We start from the raw sequence: 16,980 nt of genomic DNA, 5'->3' as shown, positions 1-16,980 counted from the left end.
AAGTAGGACATATATAATGACATATAATAAATAATATTCATTGATAATAAATAGCTGTGTTACTGGTTTGTGTATTTATAAAACTATACTTTTTAATCACTGTTTTAGAGTATAAACAGTAGTATCACTGTTTCTACTTAGATAAAACAGCTTACTGTATAACAGTATGCCATGCTATGTAAGCAGCAGCTTTATACCTGTCATGTTTACCATATCTCCTGATTGAGTGACAAAACCACAGCAAATGATTAACCTATACCATCTGGACTTGTGCAAGTATTTGCTAAGAGGTTCAAAATGACAAAATTACTTAACAATGGATTTACCTGAATGTATCTCAATTGTTCAGCTACACATTGTACGCTCTCTTTAGCCTTCAAGGTGCAAAATAGAGATATTAAATGTCATAATCAAAAGCATGCAAAATGGCAACTGAAGCATTAGTACTAGATCTCAGGGTGTCAGCTTCCTGTTTGTGACACTTTTTAGCTCACCATGATGCTGAAATGACAAGTTTTCCCCAGAGCCTTCATTTTCTCATTAGTGGCCTTTTGTGGTAGAGAACTAGAAGTTCAACTCCTGATCTAGAGACTTGCCATTGCTAAGAGTTCTGTTCAATCAGCTCTAACTCTTTGTATCATGGCGCTAAAGATGAAAGGTGGGATAAGAGAGGAAGGGGTGGCATGAAAGGGGTGAAGGAAGGAGTAATTACAATGAGTAGGTGAACTCACTACTCAGCTAACAAGCATGAATTAAATGTGGTGTATAGGATAATTAGCCATCATTTAGTGCAGGAAAATTGCTACCAGACGTTCAAAACCCAAGCATGAAGGGCTGATCTGCAAATGGTTATATGAAAAACCAGGGAGACAGCTCTAAAATGAAGCAGCCCCACTGTCTAAAGGCCATGTTTTATTGTACAGAGACAGACTTGCCCTGGAATGAATTAATTACACTCTATAACTGCTGTTCACTAGTTTCTTGGCCTGGCAAAAAACTCCTAGAGAAGGCAGGGTCAAAGGTCTGTTGGGAGTCAGACCAATGAAGGGATAGATAGGAATGTCAGTATATCAATTGCAAAACCCCAAGGTTGCTCCTGAGGGTGTGCCTCCCACTTTCTTCTTTGTAGCCTTGTCAACAAGCACAATCTTGTCCTTTGTCAATGCCCATTTCCTCATTTAACCCCTCTGCCAATCTGACATCACTCTTCAACTTAATATTGCAAGGCAGCTGCTCTTTTGTTTTCTGGAAACCTCCAGAACAACAGGAAAAACCACACAGGCAAAAAATGTATGAGAGAACCCAAGTAAATGTTGTCACCTTGACAGCAAGGACATTGCCAAGGACTACAAGAATCATGTTTGAAGGTCAAGAATGAACTCAAAGAGGGGCAGTTTGCCCTTGACATTCATGAATGGTATACCGCAGAATTAAAACACCTCAATTTGAATGATTAAATTCACAAACTAATGAAGATTGAAAAATATTTGATAATATCTTGAGACTTTGCTGAGGGAACTAAAACATTACCATGGGAACTGATAAGTAAAGGAAAGATTCAGCATTTAGCCTGCTTCCTTGCAGGAGCTCTAACATAAATAACAGTTGATGGGGTAATTCTTCTAATTATAGGAAGGTAATAAATGAAGATGAAATGATACTATTCTTTTGCAAATCCCTAACCAAATAATAGATCTAGACAAAGACCACCAATAGCCACTAATAACCCAAAAAGAGACAGTGGGACATTGCGTCCGTCCCCATCAAAGTATGAATCATTACCTGTGAAAGGTCCTCATCATATCAGATCAAGCATCTAACTACCAGCTTATAGGAGATACAAAGAAAAGAGAAACATGTCAAATGGCACAATTGTAATGGAATCAGAAGAAATCCAAATATCAGAATTTCACAGGACAAACAATTGGATTTTTACAACAAATAAATTATAAGGAGACAAACAGGAGAGAAAGGGAACTGGGATCAAGTGAATTATTGCTCCCCTGCCTTCAGTGCTTCCTGCATCCAGAGCTACAGCCCTTGACACTGGGCTGGGCAATGGGGCTTGCTGGAGTGACAATGCCTCAGCTTTGGGCTAAAGCTCTCTTGCATACCTGCTCTTGTCTTGAGAAGAACTTCTTTTGGAAGCTGTGGACTCCTTAGCCTGGACAGTGAGCATTTCACTAGCAAAAACAATGTGCTGATGACAGAAAACTTCAACCTAGTATTCTCAACAAGATATTTGTTGTGGACTGAGTGTTCCTCCCAACATTTACATGTTGAAATCCTGAGCCCCAATGTAACAGAGTTAACCAAGGTACTTTGGCAGGTACTTAGTTTTTAAGGGCAGAGTCCTCCTGAATGAGATTAGTGGGCATGTCAGAAGAAACAGGCGAGAGCTTGCTGCTTCTTTTTCTGCTCCAATATAATACAGTTGTCTACAAATCAGCAAGGGAACCCATGCCAGACCCTGGATCTATTGGCATCTTAATTTTGGATTTCTGAACCAGCAAAACTATGAGAAATAGATATTTGTTGTTGATGGCCCTAAGCCTATGGTATTGTGTTATAGTAGCCTGAGGTGATTAAGAAAATACACATCTCCAAGAAGGGCACAATCCCCTCCCTGTCCTAGCTCAATGCCACCACAATCAAGACTACAGTTGACTCTTAAACAGTATGCTTTTGAATTGCGTAAATCCACTTATATGTGCATTTTTATTTTGGTTATTTGTGAAAATTTGAAAAAGCACAGATGTAGTATGTAGCTTAGGAGTAATGAGAAATTAAAAAGTAAAATATATCATGAATGCATAAAATATATATCGATAATAGTCTATTTTATCATTTGCTGCCATAAACTATATATAAATATAATAGTTTAAATTTATAAAAAATGATGCACACAAACACAGCCTATACATAGTGCCATTTGAGTGGAGAGAAATATAAACAAATATAGATTCAGTATTAAATCATAAGTACATAAAATTAACTGTAGTACATACTGTATTGCTGTAATAATTCTGTAGTTACCTCCTGTTGTACTGAGGTGAGCTTAAGGCTTCCAAGTATCCACTTAAAACACTTTGTGACACTAATGATCCCAGGGTGAGAAGTTCATCTCTCCAGTAAATTGGGTATTACAATAAAAAGTGTTCTCTCCTATTTTTCACCATATAGGATATAGATAATATACTAAATATATAGTTAATAGACTATTTGAAGTAGTTAATAGACTATGTTGTTGGTAAGGCTTCTTGTTAATAGCAAGCTATTAGTAGTAAAGTTTTTGGGTAGTCAAAAGACATACTCAAACTTTTTACTGTGTGTGTGTGTATACATGTGTCTGTGTGTGTGTCTATGTATTTCCAGATCCCTAGCCCTCATGTTGTTCAAGGGTCAACTACACATTAGAATTTCTTGACTTCTCTGCAGACAGAGTGAGACTGGAGGAAGCCAATTTAAGAATAAGACAGGGCTAAGTATCTCATTCAAATCCATTATAAATTAATTTTAGTTTCCAGTCTTTGGTAGCTTTAGAATCAGACAGTAAAATATATCAATTTGTCCCTAAAACAGAATCCTTTATTCTTATGGTGATTGTTTGTTCTCCCTACACGAAATGCTGAGAAAGCATATGGGCCCATGCCATCAACTTGGTAGGAACTTGAGATCCAAATGTTGGGATGTGGGGGATATAAGGCATGTTCATCAAAAAGGAAGAAGATGTACTCAGCTGAATCTTTTAATGGTTAAAGGCAGAATTTGTTTTGGAAGGTTTGCAGCCTGGAGCAAGACTGGGAACATGAGAAAAGATTCTCTGCTGTAGGTCTTCAATTTCCTGTCAGAGAAAAACAATCAGGAGAAACCATAAAAGCCAGGGTCACACTTGGCCCTCAGCACAATTCATGAACTCAAAGAATCAATCCAAGAAGACCCAGAATGACCTCAATCAGCAGTCAATCCAGAAGTTGCAAGAGGAACTCCAGAACTTCTAAACTGTGGTTGGTTATACTTCTCCAAAATGGCTACAGCAACATTTCTTGTCCTGTGTGCTCTTGCAAAACCCTGTCACTCTCATCAAGAAGTAAAATTTGTTTCTCCTTCCCCCGAAATTGGGCAAAACTTAGAGACTGATGTGGTGATCACAGTGGAGTGAGTGGGTGGACCCTGTATGATTTTATCAAAAGCTACCCCTCTCTAGATGCTGTGCTGGGGTTCCAGTCACTATGCTGTGAGAAGCCCAGTCGAGCCTATTGGAGAATTTTCTTAGTTACTTTTTTGCTGCTGGGACAAAATACATGACACTTACAAGTTCAAGGAGGAAAGATTTATGTTAATTCACAGTTTGCAGCAGTTTCAGTCCTTGACTGGCTGGCTACATGGCTGGGTGGCATGGCAGAGGGGCATGACAAAGGAAAAACAGTCCATGGCCTGGTAGACAGGAAGCATCAGCCTTCCTTCTGAACTCTCTTTTATTCCATCCAGGCTACAGTCTATTGGTTGGCATCAATCACACTCAGGGTGGGTCTTCCCTCTTCTTTGAATCCATCAATCACACTCAGTGGACTAATCTTGTGTCATATGCCCATGATCCAGTATCACACCCATGATCCAGTCACTGCCCAAAGGCCCACCTATGAGCACATGAGGGTTTGGGGAGATACTTAGATACAAGCTGTAATAAGAATCCATTTGTTGAGGCCCATGTGCAGAGAAATAGATGCCTTCAGCCCACAGCGAGCATCAACCACCAAAGCCCCAGACATCCTGGATTAAAGCAAGCTACTCCTTTTGGTGCCTGGTTCTAATTTCCAAACCACTGGATCTACAAGAAACCAGAGAGTTAGCATACAAACTCCTCTCCTGAACAAGACAGTCAAGGACTTAAGAGCACCAGCTCTCTGATAGCCCTCCACCAGTTCTCCATCATAGTCATAATGACCTCAGCAATAGATGACTATAATGATTACAGGAAGCAGCCCACCTTGGAAGAAGACTGCGCCTGAGTTTTTGGGAATGTTATGGTTCTGGTTTTCTGGATAAGATGCTCTCTCTTTGGGAGAATATGTAAGAGACATAAACTAGGATAGTCAGATTACTGTGACAGCAGGAAGCAAGGCCATTTGGCACAGGAAGCACCTTCTAAGAAAAGGCCACATGATACAGAATGAAAACAGGAAGCAGAGAGAACCAGACAATTGCCTGAGAAGGATCCATGGTTATCCAATAAATTGCTTAAACTTCTAAACATGGCAGGATTTGGATACCCAATCTTTGAATATTCAAGAAGAATAAAATAATTCAAAAATAACTTGTTTTTCTGGAGGACTGCCAGTGTCCCATATTTTCACTTATGTTGTCTCAATTTAACTTTTTTATCTACTGTACTCTGTGAGCTATTTGCCATTTTTATCACCACTCTCTCTTTTATTGTAAAAGTGTCACAGTGTCCTTATGAAAAAATAGAACCATCAGAGTAAAAATGAAGATTCCCCTTCATTCTCTTACCTAATTCAGTTATTCTCTGCATCTCAAAATAACCTAGTACAATATCTCAGTATACTGAGTGCTATACTACATTCTTGATAATGTCCTACTACTGGTGTTCTATGTTTTTCTAGAGCTTTTTCTTTATCTTAATATACTTCTATATTTATATATATGTGGATGTTTAAAAAAGATAAATGGAATTACTTAATTTTATCATACATTTTACTACTGCATTGAATAATATATTGTGGATAATTTCTTCCACACCACCACATATGGTGCATCTTATTCTTTGTTTAAAAGTTTTAGGCATTCTAAAGTATGAATACAGCATGAATTATTTAGATTTGCCTTCATTGATGGACCCAACTTCAAGCTATTTCTCACAATACTATAACAAATATCTTTTTACATATATTGTTGGATACATGTGAAAATACTTGCATAGGATGGATTCTTAAGAGTATGATTTCTGGCTAAGGGCATGTGAATTTTAAATTTTGTATTATCCTAATTTTTAAGATGAGGAAACATTTTGAGGGGTTAAGATATTTTTCCAAGGCCACACAATTGGAAAATGACAGAGCCAAGATCCAGACTCAAGCTGATTCCAAGTCCCATGTGTTTGCTAATATGTCATGCTGTCTAGATGAGCCAGGGCTGAATCACAGCCAATGCCTATTAGATCAATCCCTGTATTTTCTTAAAGCTGTGCCCACTCCTCTAGAAATAAGAAGGAAAAACAAAGCCCTAACCACTTCCTGCATGACTTTCAAGCGAAGAGACTCACTCTGTACCAGTCAGGGTATACTAACTGCTACAACAAACAACCACCCTAACATTTCTTGCCTTCGTCACAGTTCAAAACAGAATGGTAGAGAAAGGAGGGAATCTGCTCCACCCAGCCATTCTGGGATCTAACCCTTCCACATAGTTGCCTCTGGTTTTCTGGTACTGAAAAGGGAATGGACGAAGCACTCCTCTCTTAACCATTCTGGTCTTCAGATGTTACATCACTTCTGTTCATTGCGAGAACTCAGTCATATGTCTGAATCAAATTACAAGGAAAGTTTTAGTGTTAAAGTCCAGCTGTGTGCCTAAGAGCTAAAGAAAAGATGTTTTTCATAAACATTTAGCATTATCTCCAATACAGTGAAGAATCCGAAAATATAAAGTAGGAAGTATGTGGAGCACTTGCTACCCACTAAGCAATGCTCTGGGCACCCTACTGTGATATCTCCTCTCATCCTCACACAGCTTGAGTAGGGACAAATTCCCCTTTCACATTTTACAGATGAGAAAAACAAGAAATGGGGATATTCAGTTACTTGCTTAAATTCACACAGCCAGTAAGTGGTAGAGCAGAATTCAGGCAGACTTGGCCCAGGGATCACGCTCCCTGGAATTTTTTCACATGATCTTTTGGGTCTTAAATCAGCTTTTCTCATCTTGAGCAAAAAAGAAAAAACAAGAAGCACTGGTTATGTTACAAAAACTACTGGCATTCAACTTTTTCTTCATGTAAATCGCCCTGACTTTTTTTCCATGAATGTTCTTTATTGGATCTGGCCTTGACACAGGACCTAATTAATCATCTCTTTAGGTCCCCCATTATTTTCTGTGACAGAAACAAATCCCTTTCTAGGAAAAAACTTTCCAGTCTTGTCCTAAGAGGAAGGCTGGTGGAGAAGAGGAGCCTTATTCCTGTCTGAGTCCATTGTTTACTTAACCCAGTGGCTGAATTATAAACAGGCTTTTACTTTGTTTTGTTTTAAGGCTAAAAAAGAGAATTAAATTAGTTCAGTACAATAATTTAGAAGGGGGAGGGCCAGAAACTGACCAGGGCTCTGAATGTGCCTGAATGTATGCATTTCTTTTTTTCACGCCTTTTGTTTTTCCTAGCAAGTAATAATAAGACAAGGGAGAAGTACAGAAGAGGAAAAGGGAATGGTGAAAGAGGAGAGAAGTGTAACAGGAGGAGAAGGAGGCAGCTGCAGGCAAACTGCCTGACTCTTTGAAGATAAGGTTAATGTCTGTTATGTTTTGGGAATAAGCAAGTCTGATACTCATCTGGTAGTTTCAGCTAAAGCAGTACTAAAAAATGTTATGGCTTGTATCTAGATGTCCCTGCAAGGCCTCATGAGGTCATAGGTGGGGCTTTGTGGAGGTGGCTGAACGTATGGTGTGTGATGCTGGGATCAAGGATGTGATGCTCGGTATGATTCATGGTACCATGCTAGGATTAAGGGTGCTCTGTCCTGGGTGTGATTGCTACCCACCTTAAGGGTATCCACCTGGATAGGATATAAGGGACAGAAAGAGGGTTGCTGTTTGCCACTTGTCCCTTGTTTTTTTGCCGCTTTGCTGCCTTCTGCCTGCCCTGCCACCCCTTGGACTATTTCTCCCCTGTGATGCCCCTCTGCCGTGCCACCCTGCCTTGGAACCAATTATTGGCTGAAACCTCTACAGTGTGCCAAAATAAACCTTTCCTCCTTTAACTTTGGGTGTTGGGCATTTTGTCTGAGCAACAAGAAAAGTAACTAAGATAGTTGTAAATGCAAAATACTGAAAACTCAAACTAGTTGTAAACTAATTAATACCCATCACTACCAGCCCCCCCCCAAGCTAGCCTCCACCATACTAGGTGCTTGGTCTACCCCATGACCAAGATTTCTGCACTCCCTGTAACCCAAGGATCATCACTGATGCTGCAGGGCACTTTTCTGGAACTAAGGTGGCACTGGATGGTCCGTTAGCCCTTCGGCTTGTTAAATATTTTGACCATCATCCCTGGGTAGAAATCCCCACTCTGTAGCTGAAAACAAGGCTGCCCTTATTCCAAGCCTTTCTCACTTGTTCACCCATGATTTCCTGGCTGACAGCTGATGATGGTTTGAGAACCATAGTTTGTGCTGAGGCCATCAGGTCAGTCTCGATGTGACAAGTCAACTTGCCTTTGTTCACCCCCAAACTTAACTACATCAGTTGATGCCATCTCTGACTGGGATGATGGTGATGGAGAACATGGAAGAGGGCTTGGAAGGGAGCAGGATCATACTGAAGTTTTCAGAATGGGAAGAAGTCCAGAGATTTGAGCTGTAGCCTGCGGATATCAAGTCCCGTTCTTCAGGGCACCATGTTAGTAACAAGGACATGTTCTCAGGTACTGCCCTTCTCACTTCCCTGTCTCCCCTTCATGGTGGTAATGAACTTCATTCTCAATCTGCACAGAGTCTATGCTGCTTCTATTTCACATCAGCAGCTCACAACTTCCTCTATGCATTTTCTTTCCTCGAGGGCCCATCTGTATTTGTGACCAGGCTTGAAGGCTTCCTGAGCAGGAAAGTGAGGACACCCCGAGGTTCCCACAAAAAGTGATAAACTTGGGTCTTAGGTCAATCAAAATCCCTGGGTTTTTATAGCATGTTACTCATTTTTATTTTATTTCCATCTCATTCTTTCCTGCATCTTTCATAATAACCATATGAGGACATCAGAGGACTCATTGCTACCTACAATTTTACACAGAGTAAATAGGATCCAAATGACTTTCAATGATTGACAAGGTCATGCCCGTGGTGGGTGATGACAGAGCCAGGTGGGGTTCCAGTGCCCCGGCTCCCTGTCCAGTGATTATCACTGCCCCGGGCCACCTATTGCTGCACACAGAGCTCATGTCCTTCCAGACAGGAAAGAGGCTAATGCATAAGCTGCTGACCCTCCATCATGAAGGAGATTGGGGTAAAGGTGATCTACAACATCGAATAAATTCAGGATTTATTTATCATTTGAAAATGTATTCTCGGGTAAGATATCAACTTTCTCCATCACACTTTCTTCTGTTCTGAATAAAAGGTAAGGAAGTAGCCTGAAAAGAAGTGAATATTTACCACTTTAACTACAGTATTTCACTTACCCATTGTGACAATTGTTAAGTAAGGGTAGCATTATCCACTCCACACAAAGGAGGAGACAGGGCCCAAGGTGTTAAACAGTTTACTCAAAGTCTTACACCTAGAAATTCACCTTCCTAAATGCTTTTGACAATGTGCTGCAGCTTTGGCATGAGGAAGAAGGGAGGGAATTCTGGCTCTATCCTTTCGATTTTGTGTGATCCAGGTCAGTTACTATAGTCTCTAAGACATTATTCAGTTACAAACAGGTAATGTACCACCTTTTCAAAAAGGCTATGAGGATTGATGTCAATAACAAGTATTTGCTGAATGTTTACTGTATGCCAGACACTTTTCTAAGCCCTTTCTGCCTATTATCCCATTGACTGCTCCAAACATCTCTACTTGATTAGCCATATTTTCCAGGTGAGAAATTTGAAGCAGTGTGGATCTGAGAGACACATCCAAGTTAGGGGCTGCCAGGATCAACATTTGAAGTCAAAGAATCTGACTCTACAGGCCATTTCCCTGACAACTCTACTTCCCTACAGACTTTAAATGATCAGAACATATTGGGAGCAAATAAACACTATTTGGTCACTATCATGGCTAGTAGCTGAAGTATACAGAAGTAAACCTGGGGTGGGGAAATTCACCAGAACTAACCACAAAACAGGTTAAATTGCCCACTTAAGGGTTAGAAATGAGGGTAAGGCAATGAGGCCTCCAAGACAGCAGTAATTTAAGCATTGACAGCCTTTTAATGGCCTAGTAGAGGCCATAGAGAGAACAGCGATCACAGAGTCCTTTGGGTTTTTTCCAGGTTTGTATGGGATTTAAGAGGAACAGCATAAATCCTACAAACATTCGAAGTCAAAGAGTCTTTCATTAAAGAACAAACTATTTATAATAAATAAATTGAATATTATATGAACACACCCAGACACCACACACTCACACGTTTCCTACTCTTTCCATCTCTTTCACATACTTTGAAAACACTCTCCTCAGCAGCTGGTGAGCCGCTCCTTCTCCTCCCACGCAGCTGAGTGCCAGTTGTCCCACCATCACAATCCAGCCTCTCTTGATGGCTTCAGTTTCCAAGAGACAGCTTGACTCAAAATGCCATCCAGTCCCTCTGCCAGAGAGAGGAGTAGAAATCATGCAGCATGGAGGAGCTGAAAGCATGACAGCCAGAGCTATCACCCCAGGCAAGCTCTGGGAACAGGGGCTCACAGTGGTAGGCCTGTGATCTCTGGAAACTGCCAGCCTCCAAGGGAATGTTTCATGGGGCAAGAAATGTCATCAGTATTATCCCATGATTCAACTTACCTTCCCAGAGTTAAATGTATGAGATAAATTATGCATCTCAAGTTACTTGTCTGAAGCTTGATTTTCTCAAAGATGCATCATAAATACAGTGGTACCTCTCTATCCTTAGGATTCCAAGACCCCCTCCCCACCCCTGGGAATACCAAAATCCACAGGTATACAAATCCTTTATAAAAAATGACATATGTTTGCACACAATCTATGCAGATCCTCCTGTACACTTTAAATCATCTTCAGATTACTTAGAATACCGAATACAATGTAAATGTTATATAAATATTTGATAATACTGTATCATTTCAACAAGAAAATAAGTCTATTCATGTTCAGTACAGATGTAATTTTGTTTCTTATTAATAAGGTTGGATTTGTGAACACAGACACCAGGGATACAAGGACCTGACTGTACTATATTTTGTCCTGAATTTCATTCATATTTAGTCAGAAACTTGAGAGACCCAAAGGGACAGAATCTAATAACCTTGTAGTTCTCTGATTTACCCTTTCTTGGGTTCGATCTCCTTTTACCTGTCAATTCATTGTAATGGACCATTATGGTCTCTTGTGGAAATGTCTGTGCTATGTCTCCGTCATCTGAGAACAAACTTTGACTCCACCCACAGCCACTGGGGTGGATCAATAACCTAGGCTGGGACAGTCACAAGGTATCATCACTTGTTCACAGAAGTTAGTGTAAAGGTGAGCACATGACCCGGCTCAGAAAATCAAAATCCTTTCCCTTGAGTTTTCAATCCAAAGCTAGAATTGAAAAGTGCTCCTTCTTATCACATAGCAACAGGAAGGAAGCATTGCCTATACCCACATCCCCCAGCCACTGAAGAGAGCTGGTCAGAGAGAGCTGAATGGAAAGATAATGAACAGACAGATGACTTCTGTGCTTTCCTGATTCTTCTTCCTGGTTTTATCAGCTAATACCTTTTTTTTTTTTCTTAGAATAGCCTAGGTTGTTGAATTGGATTTCTGTCTTTTGAATAAAATTGCTAGTGTTTGGAAGGTAGTGGTGTAAGGGGAGGAACTATTAAGCCACTTTGCCTCCCAAATCTTGTAAAAGTATACTAACAAGGAGTAGGGTTTTAGAATTTATATCTTGGTAGGGACAATATATCATAAAGTTGCAAAAAAAAATCCAATTCAAAATAGTCAAAAAGTAAACGGCATGCATTGACCCACACAGCTGAAAAGCCCAAAGTGTCTCTCACATACAGATATCAATGCTTAATCCAAGAGCTCAGTTCCTGGAACCAACAGATCATATCCTGTGCATCTCTCCTTTCTGGCTTCATCCTGAGCTCCATTCAGACCACTGAGGAAATTACTGTAAGGCATTCAAGACTCCCAGCCTAGTTGTGTCACCTGCAGACTTTACTCAAAGCAATCTTAAAATTTCAAGTATGATAAAAATGAGAATCATATTTCCATTTTCATAGAGTAATGTTAAAATCACCTATCTACACATGTATATAAAGGTGTGTTTGCATGTACACCGTGTATGTATGTATGGCTGTCTATGCATGAAAGTACATGAATGGACATATATTAGGTTATTAAAATTGTTTATATTTGGGGTGGAAAGTGGAGTCAGGGAAAGGAGAGTGAAAGACTCGGGAGGAAAATAATATCAATAGTTACAGTATGTGTTCATTTTCTATGGCTTTTATGGCTTCTAGATGCTGCCATATTCTCTGACTCATGGATCCCATCCATCTTCCAAGCCAGCAATGGCCAGTTGACTGTTCCTCACATTGCATCACACTGATGATGATTTGTCTGCCTCTTTCTCCCATGTTTAAGGACGCTTGTGGTTAAATTGGGCCTGCCTGGATAACCTAGGATAATCTCCTTGCCCTACGGTCAGCTGATTAGCAACCTGAATTTCCATCTGCTACCTCAATCTCCCTTCACCGTGTGATGGAACATAGTCATTGGTTCTTGAGATTAAAAAGTAGACACCATTGAGAGGCCATTATTCTGCCTTCCACACATTATGATCCCATTGGTACAAATGGGATACATATATACATAAAGTGACAGAGTGATAAAGTGGAAGACAGGTCATCAAAATGATAGTGGTTATCATAAATAGAAGTCAGTTCTCACTTTTTTCCTCAAATTCTTATGGTGTGCTTTATCTTTTTTTGAATATTTGTGTTATAGTTTGTATGTAGATATCCCCTAAAAGCCTCATGCACTCATAGGTGGGGCTTTTGGGAGGTAGCTGGATCAAGAGTTTATGATACTGGATTATGAGTGTGCGATAACTGGATTATTCCACTGGTTGGTTTAGCACAGCTCTGGATATGGATAATGGGAAGGCCCACCCTAGGTATGGGTGGCACCAACTAATAGGCTTGTAGCCTAACTGGAATAAAAGGAAGCCTCACTGCTGGCTGCTTCTTGCCTCCCATACTATGAGCAAACCTTCTCTGCTATGCCCCTCTGCCATACCACCCTGTCTTGGAGCCAGCCAACTATGAACTGGAACCTCTACAAACTGTGAGACCAAATAAACATTTTCTCCTTTAATTTGTGGTTACTGGGTACTTTGTCCCAACAATGAGAAAATAACTAAAACAATTTGTTAATCTATGTACAGGAGAAAACAACAAGGCCAGCTTCATCGGTGAAAAAAATCCATGTAAGTGGGATATGTGATCCAAGATATTTGAAGTATCTTGCGCATCTGAAGAAAGATCTGTGAGATGGGGAAGAGCAGCCTCAGAGAAACTGTACTGACTGGATCTCCCTGGAACAAAGACCTTTCTGTACACAATAGGAAACACTGAGCCAAGGCAAGAGAAAAAGCTCCCATCTGCTAATAATCCAATTAAAGAGACCAAAAGCCAAGTAGAACATGCAGACTGATGGATGTTCAGAAACGTCCTTTGCAGAAGCTCACCATGGAGCTGGGGGAAGTAGAGAATGAAAGTTGCTCTGAAGCTCTCAGAATACACATCCCAAAGGAAATCACTTTCCCCTATGGCCTACTTCAAAGCTTCGACTCATTTTTGCCACCCCTCAGCTGTTCCTTTCCACATCGTTGGTCCCTCTCATACATATCCCTTTCAACTTCTCCATATCCTGGTCCCAGATGGTTGGTGCACCAGCACTTTTCCAACAGCACCCTCCTCCCATTAATTCTTGCTCTCTAGAAGGTAATCTGTGATATTAGCATTCTCAAAATCATGAGACGGCTATCGTGAGCAGTAACTCCACCTAGCAGTGGGATCAGTATCAAAAGATATCTAGGAAAAAATTTTATTCCACATGATGGAAACAGTGTTAAAAGCCTCTGTATGGTTGTGGGGCAAGTTAAGAACTTAATCTTGGACCCCACAGAGTCTTAGACACCATCTTGTGCTATAGTCACATAGCTTATTGATAGCAAAGATAACAATCTCTTTCCAGTTCCTTGCTCATTATTTTATACCATCGCAAGTTATGTCTAATAAACACAGAAAGGAGGCTTTCTCCATATGGCAGCTCTGTGGGAGACCACAAATTATCCCTGAGCACTTTAAGCCTTATCTAAGTTGGAATACTGTCTCTGTTATCTACTGAAGTCATACTGAAAATGACAGGTTGTTTGGGTTCTTAATGGTTGTTAAGCAGAGGAGCATGTAGCATTGTAACGCATTTCACTTTCTACTTGGGGCATGAACTTCTATAGAAATTCAGAAAAGTGATTATAGGATTTTTAATATTTGATATACAATAAATGTAACATTATTAATAAACTTACAATTTAATAAGTTTTGATGTGTCTATACCCATGAAACTGTCTTCACAATTAAAATAATAAGATAACTACTACTCCCAAGTATTTCTCCATATCACATTGTTAGTCTGTTGCCCTCCTCTCATTCTCTTCCCCACATAACTATTGATTTGCTTCCTTTCACTCGCTTTAGAGTACTTAGCATTTTCAGGAATTTCATATAAATAGAAAATTACAAGTTATCTTTTTTTCTGTCTGGTTTCTTTCACTCAATATATTATTCTTAAATCCATTGGTATTATTGCCTGTATCAACAGTTTGTTCTTATTTATTAATAAGTAGTATTCCATTGTGTGAACAAGGTGTGATCAAAATATACGGTAAATGTTTAAACAAAAATATTTATAAAGCAAAAGACACATTATCATTATTCCTTCTCAAAATATTCCCCCTCACTTTGAACACACTTATCCCATCATTCTTCTCAATGTTCTCTTTTGTGTCTTTAAGAGGTGTGATCAAAAATATGGTGCATGCTGCTGCCAAGTGCTCTCCAACATAAAGGCAGGCTCATAGAATCATCATGGTGTGTCCTTACCCACCTTATTCATGGATCTAACACCATGCAACTTCTTGCTGTTCTCCTATGTCAAAATTATCATGAAAGGCAAACACATTTTGAATCAATTCGGGACATCAGGGTAGCCACGACAGTGCAACTAAAGAATTCACTAAAGAAGACTTCCAGAACTGCTTAAGAAAGTGGCAAGAATGATGGCATAAGTGAATTTGAGATAAGGGGGGGAATATTTTAAAGGGGATTCATTGAATTATGTCTTTTACAGTAATAGTTTTTTAGATTAAACAGTCACCATATTTTTCAATCATATTTCAATAGATCACAGAGTGTTCATTCATTCACTTGTTGAACTTTAGGGTTGTTTCCAGTTCAGGGATATTACAAATAAAGTTGCTATGACATTCATCTGCAAGCCTTATCTTAGATAAACATTTCTTTTCTCTTGGATAAAAATTTAGAATAGTTGGGTAGTATTATGTTTATATTTAACCTATAAAGATGTCAAATCCTTTCCTGAAGTATTGGGCCATTTTCCATTTCCAATAGGAGTATGTAAGTGTTCCAGTTCCTCTGTGCTTTTGCCAACATTTCTTAAGGATTCCTCTTCTAAATTTTAGTTATTATAATAGGTATTTAGGTATAGAACATTATGAATTTAATTTACATCTCTTCAATGCCTAATAATATCGAGCACTTTTTATGTGCTTATTTGGATATCTTCTTAGATAACATGCCAGTTTGAATCTTTATCCATTTTAAAAATTGAATTGATTTCTTTTCGTTATTTATGTGAATTCTTTACATAATACATATACAGATACTTTATCAAATATAAGCTTTGCAAACTTTTCTCTAGTTCGTGCCTTCCCTTTTTATTAACAGTGTCTTAAGCAAAAGTGGTTCAACATTTTTGAAGTCAAATTCAAGTTATAGTTTTCTTATGAAGTCTTACTTTGCTGTCAGAGTAATAATGGTATCAAAAAATGAGTAGGAAAGTACTCCCTTGTCTTTATTTTTCTAGAAGAGTTTGTGTAGAAATGATATTATTCATTCCTGAAATGTTAGTTAGAATTCACCAGTAATGCCGTCTAGATCTCAGTGACTTCTTTGTGGGAAGGTTTTAAATTACAAATTCAATTTCCCAAATAGGCTCCTGAGGTTGTCTATTACTTCTTCAGGGAGCCTTGGTGGTTTTTGTCTTTCAAGGAAATACTTCCAATTTATACAGGTTATTCAATTTATGGGCATGAAGTTGCTTATTACATCTTTTATTGTCCTTTGATTATCTATAGCCGCGTTACCTTAGCGGTTCCCACTATTTGATAATTTGTTTATTCTCTTTCTTTTTCCTAAGGAGTTTGGCTACAGTTGACCAATATTATTGATGTCAAAAAACCAGCCTTTGTTTTCATTGATTTATTCCATTGTTTCTTATTGGATTATTTCATTGATTTCTGTTTTAATCTTTATTTTGTTTTTATTCATATTTTGATTATTTGATCTTATTCAAGTTTCCTAAGAGGCTGAACACATTGATTTGAGACCCTCTTTCTTTTCCAACACAGTCATTGTTACTATGTTTGTTTCTAAGAACTCCCTTAGTTCTGCCCCACAAATGCTGATATACTATATTTTCATTTTCATTCAGTTAAAAAAAAAAACTTTCTGCGGCCTGAGATTTAGTTCAGTGGTTCTGCTGCCTGCATTGCAAGTACAAGGTCCCGAGTTCAATCCCCAGTACCAAAACAAAACAAAACAAAACTTTCTAATTTCCCCTTCTATGTCATCTTTGTCCCACATTTTTAAAAGAATAGTGCTAGTTTCTATATATTTGACCACTTTTGAGTTATCTTTTGGTTTTTGATTTAGTAATCAAAATTTAATTAATTTCACTGTTATAGAGAACATATATGTATAATTTATGTCCTTTTAAACTTATTGAG

The 16,980-nt window shown here is 38.9% G+C and overlaps 1 long non-coding RNA gene across 1 annotated transcript in view; it reads left to right on the top strand.

Moving 5' to 3' along the window:
• LOC147822959 (uncharacterized) overlaps window positions 1-15,497 on the top strand; it is a 65,334-nt gene extending 49,837 nt beyond the window's left edge. The window contains exon 3 of the long non-coding RNA XR_015444795.1: window positions 13,336-15,497. This is a non-coding gene — a long non-coding RNA (uncharacterized LOC147822959). The remainder of the gene's footprint in view (window positions 1-13,335) is intronic.
• The last annotated feature ends 1,483 nt before the right edge of the window (window positions 15,498-16,980 follow it).

This window comes from Heterocephalus glaber, unplaced genomic scaffold, assembly GCF_053883595.1.
Source record: "Heterocephalus glaber isolate CG9 unplaced genomic scaffold, H.glaber_assembly_v1.0 deba00001606, whole genome shotgun sequence".
Taxonomy (NCBI): Eukaryota; Metazoa; Chordata; class Mammalia; order Rodentia; family Bathyergidae; genus Heterocephalus; species Heterocephalus glaber.
This window is presented reverse-complemented; position numbering and strand designations above follow the sequence as displayed.